The following is a 5,591-nucleotide window of genomic DNA, read 5'->3' as shown; positions in this document are numbered from 1 at the left end:
TGAGCAGACAGCGGCAACTAGCTTAATGACATGGCAGAATAGAATAGCTTTAGATATGCTTTTGGCTGAGCGGGACGGGGTTTGTGTTCTGTTTGGATCTATGTGCTGTACTTTCATCCCCAAACAATACAGCACCGGACGGGTCCGTGACCAAAGCGCTTCAGGGACTCACCACGCTGGCGAACGAACTGGCTGAGAACTCTGGTATTGATAGCTCCCTAAACGGTTAGTTTGATAACATATTTGGTAAATGGAAAACTATTGTTGTAACTATTCTGGGTGAAGTTATAGCTTCTATGAGTATACTTGTTCTTTGTGGATGTTGTCTTATTCCCTGTGTCTGAGGGTTGGTGAGCAAGGCGGTTTCCCAACAGATGGTGAGATACGGCCCAATCCCGGACTCCGACTGAAGGATATGACCTACCAGGCTTGGTGGAGGACGACGACGATCCAGATAGTTTGAGACTGGATGTTTTCCTAGAACTATAAATCTCTAGTTTAAAAGTTATTGTAATGATCTTTTGTGTATTAAAGTATCGTTTTAAGTATGATGTACTAGTTACCATTGCTAAAAAGTAACGTTATGCTTTTAATCATGGGGTAACCCTGATGAACCTGTAATGTTTTAATATGCAAACCAACTTATATACTTCAATGAGTGTGATTCATTTCTATAACAACATATATTTTGTATGTGTGTAATATTTAGTCAAAGGGTGGAATTGATAGATTAATTATTAATGACTAATTATTACACCCTGAAACTGTGTATAATGTGTGAGTGTAGGACCAGTAAAGGCTATGGCATTGAGCCACTATCTAGCAATGTGAGTAAGAGTCAGGCCAGACAACAAAGACAACTGAGAAACTAAGATAAAGAGGCCTCCCAATTTAGGGAGGGGAGAAACTGTTATGAAAACATGGTGCAGAATATTGTGAGAACGGCAATAACTGAGTAAAGCAGGGAGTAGGATATGTGTGTGTGTGTGTGTATGTATGTGTGTATGCATGTGTGTATATGTGTGTGTGTGTGAACTGAAGGTCAGTAGAGCAGTTTTAGAGTGGAAAACTACAGCCCGCCTACAGAGGGAAGGGATTTCTTTTTGTATGACGTATGAGTATAAAAGATGGACTCTGAAATTGTGATGGCAGAATTCTCAATGAATAAATATCTCTGACCATGCAGACCGGGACTCTGGCCGTTACTTAAATCCCAAAAGACTTACAACCTTTTGGGAGACGCACAGAGACACTAAAATAGTTTGTTAAATAATTCACGTAACAGGCACACACATTCTAGTAGGCTTAAATTGAAAATATGGCAAATAGGAGTGGCAATATCGTCCGCTATTATCCTCAGCAATTTTCCATCCAAGTTGTCAGACCCCGGTGGCATGTCATTGTTAATAGACAACAATAATTTGTTCACCTCATCCACACTCACTTTACGGAATTCAAAATTACAATGCATAATTTGGTCAGATATACTTGGATGTGTAGTGTCAGCAATTGTTGCTGGCATGTCATGCCTAAGTTTGCTAATCTTGCCAATGAAACAATTATTAAAGTAGTTGGCAATATCAGTTGGTTTTGTGATGAATGAGCCATCTGATTCAATGAATGATGGAGCTGAGTTTGCCTTTTTCCCCAAAATTTCATTTAAGGCGCTCCAAAGCTTTTTACTATCATTCTTTATGTCATTTATTCTTGTTTCATAGTGTTGTTTCTTCTTCTTTTTATTCAGTTTAGTCACATGATTTCTCAATTTGCAATTCGTTTGCCAATCGGTTGTGCAGCCAGACTTATTTGCCATTCCTTTTGCCTCATCCCTCTCAACCATATAATTTTTCAATTCAAATCAAATCAAATTTGATTTGCCACATGCGCTGAATACAACAGGTGTAGACATTACCGTGAAATGCTTACTTACAGCCCTTAACCAACAATGCATTTTTTTAAAAAATAAAAAAGTAAAATAAAACAACAACAACAAAAAAGTGTTGAGAAAAAAAGAGCAGAAGTAAAATAAAATAACATTATGGAGGCTATATACAGGGGGGTACCGGTGCAGAGTAAAATGTGCGGGGCACCGGCTAGTTGAGGTAATATGTACATGTGGGTAGAGTTAAAGTGACTATGCATAAATAATTAACAGAGTAGCAGCAGCGTAAAAAGATGGGGTGGGGGTGGGGGGGCAGTGCAAATAGTCCGGGTAGCCATGATTAGCTGTTCAGGAGTCTTATGGCTTGGGGGTAGAAGCTGTTGAGAAGCCTTTTGGACCTAGACTGATGGGCTGTACGCACTACCCTCTGTAGTGCCTTGTGGTCGGAGGCCGAGTAGTTGCCATACCAGGCGGTGATGCAACCAGTCAGGATGCTCTCGATGGTGCAGCTGTAGAACTTTTTGAGGATCTGAGGACCCATGCCAAATATTTTCAGTCTCCTGAGGGGGAATAGGCTTTGTCATGCCCTCTTCACGACTGTCTTGGTGTGTTTGGACCATGATAGTTCGTTGGTGATGTGGACACCAAGGAACTTGAAGCTCTCAACCTGTTCCACTACAGCCCCGTCGATGAGAATGGGGGTGTGCTCAGTCCTCTTTTTTTTCCCTGTAGTCCACAATCATCTCCTTTGTCTTGGTCACGTTGAGGGAGAGGTTGTTATCCTGGCACCACACGGCCAGGTCTCTGACCTCCTCCCTATAGGATGTCTCATCGTTGTCTGTGATCAGGCCTACCACTGTTGTGTCGTCTGCAAACTTAATGATGGTGTTGGAGTCATGCCTGGCCATGCAGTCATGGGTGAACAGGGAGTACAGGAGGGGACTGAGCACGCACCCCTGAGGGGCCCCTGTGTTGAGGATCAGCATGGCAGATGTGTTGTTACCTACCCTTACCACCTGGAAGTCCAGGATCCAGTTGCAGAGGTAGGTGTTTAGTCCCAGGATCCTTAGCTTAGTGATGAGCTTTGAGGGCAGTGTGGAGTGCAATAGAGATTGCATCATCTGTGGATCTGTTGGGGCGGTATGCAAATTGGAGTGGGTCTAGGGTTTCTGGGATAATGGTGTTGATGTGAGCCATGACTAGCCTTTCAAAGCACTTCATGGCTACAGACGTCAGTGCTACGGGTCGGTAATCATTTAGGCAGGTTATCTTAGTGTCCTTGGGCACAGGGACTATGGTGGTCTGCTTGAAACATGTTGGTATTACAGACTCAGTCAGGGACATGTTGAAAATGTCGGTGAAGACACTTGCCAGTTGGTCAGCACATGCTCGGAGTACACATCCTGGTAATCCGTCTTGCCCTGCGGCCTTGTGAATGTTGACCTGCTTAAAAGTCTTACTCACATCGGCTACGGAGAGCGTGATCACATAGTCGTCTGGAACAGCTGGTGCTCTCATGCATGCTTCAGTGTTGCTTGCCTCGAAGCGAGCATAGAAGTGGTTTAGCTCGTCTGGTAGGCTTGTGTAATTGGGCAGCTCGCGGCTGTGCGTCCCTTTGTAGTCTGTAATAGTTTTCAAGCCCTGCCACATCCGACGAGCGTCAGAGCCGTTGTAGTACGATTCAATCTTAGTCCTGTATTGACTCTTTGCCTGTTTGATGGTTCGTCGGAGGGCATAGCGGGATTTCTTATAAGCTTCCGGGTTAGAGTCCCGCTCCTTGAAAGTGGCAGCTCTATCCTTTAGCTCAGTGCGGATGTTGCCTGTAATCCATGGCTTCTGGTTGGGGTATGTACGTACGGTCACTATGGGGACGACGTCATCGATGCACTTATTTATGAAGCCAGTGACTGATGTGGTGTACTCCTCAATGCTATCTGAATAATCCCGGAACATGTTCCAGTCTGTGCTAGGAAAACAGTCCTGTAGTTTAGCATCTGCGTCATCTGACCACTTTTTTATTAACCGAGTCACTGGTGCTTCCTGCTTTAGTTTTTGCTTATAAGCAGGAATCAGGAGGATAGAGTTATAATCAGATTTGCCAAATGGAGGGCGAGGGAGAGCTTTGTATTCGTCTCTGTGTGGGGAGTAAAGGTGGTCTAGAGTTTTTTTTCCTCTGGTTGCACATTTCACATGCTGGTAGAAATTAGGTGGAACGGATTTAAGTTTCCCTGCATTAAAGTCCCCGGCCACTAGGAGCGCTGCCTCTGGATGAGCGTTTTCCTATTTAGTTATGGCCTTATACAGCTCATTGAGTGCAATCTTAATGCCAGCATTGGTTTGTGGTGGTAAATAGACAGCTATGAAAAATATAGATGAAAACTCTCTTGGTAAATAGTGTGGTCTACAGCTTATCATAAGATACTCTACCTCAGGCGAGCAAAACCTCGAGGTAGAGTATATAAGCTGTAGACCACACTATTTACCAAGAGAGGTTTCATCTATATTTTTCATAGCTGTCTATTTACCACCACAAACCAATGCTGGCATCAATCCACGGGGATTTAACAGTTTTTACAGTCATTTTCTTAATGGGTGCATGCTTATTAGTAACTGGAATAAGCAATTTCATAAATGTGTCAAGTGCAGTGTCTGTTTGCTCATTATACACAACGGACCATTTACTGCAGGGCCAAAGAACTTACAGTATGAAGATAGGCAGAAACTGCTTCTCCAATAGAAATCACTGATCACGCGATGTCATGACGACATTGGCTAGCTAAGCTCATGCGCAGAAACACGCCATCGGGTCTAACGGTCGTTTTTTTTTTTTTTGTCATTTAGCAGACGCTCTTATCCAGAGCGACTTACAGTTAGTGAGTGCATACATTATTTGTTTTTTAATTATTTTTTCATACTGGCCCCCCGTGGGAATCGAACCCACAACCCTGGCGTTGCAAACGCCATGCTCTACCAACTGAGCTACATCCATTACATTACATTTTAGTCATTTAGCAGACATCCCTGCCAGCCATTCCCTCCTCTACCCTGGACGACGCTGGGCCAATTGTGCGCCGCCCCATGGGTCTCCTGGTCGCGGCCGGCTACGACAGAGCCTGGATTCGAACCAGGATCTCTAGTGGCACAGCTAGCACTGCGATGCAGTGCCTTAGACCACTGCGCCACTCGGGAGACCGTCGTCTCGCGCCGAACTGCGCATGTGCAGGCTGTCAAATCAAAGGCACTCCTTCGAAATAAAGTTGTTTTTGTCAGTTTGTCACTTTCACGAGGTTGGAGTAATAACATGTTGAACTACTTAAGACATTGCCTCGAATCTAGGTTGTGCCTTTAGATTTCGAGAAAATGAACAGCTAAAGAAGAATTGGTCACTTCTCCCATTGATTTCTCAAACCCAAACCCTGGCTTGGTCGGCTTGGTCTGTTTCACAAGCGTTCCCGGAAGTCTCGCAATGTTGCGCCTCTGGGTTTAGAAACTCTGTGGTATGGCCATCCCCACCCTCATCTGTCACGTACTTGCTGGTATCTGGCAGCTGCACACCTTGTAAATAACCGCTAGATGTCAGATCCCTCACGGTCACGGGGCATCGGACGTATTTCCTCTGGCCGCTAGGTGGCAGCTGTGCACCAGGAGTTTTCCTCCCCCCCTCGTCGTCGAAACAACAAACCCTACTACGGAGCAAGTGGCGGTGTGA

The sequence above is a fragment of the Coregonus lavaretus genome (assembly GCF_964263955.1).
Source record: "Coregonus lavaretus genome assembly, chromosome: 29".
NCBI classification, from domain to species: Eukaryota; Metazoa; Chordata; class Actinopteri; order Salmoniformes; family Salmonidae; genus Coregonus; species Coregonus lavaretus.
This window is presented reverse-complemented; position numbering follows the sequence as displayed.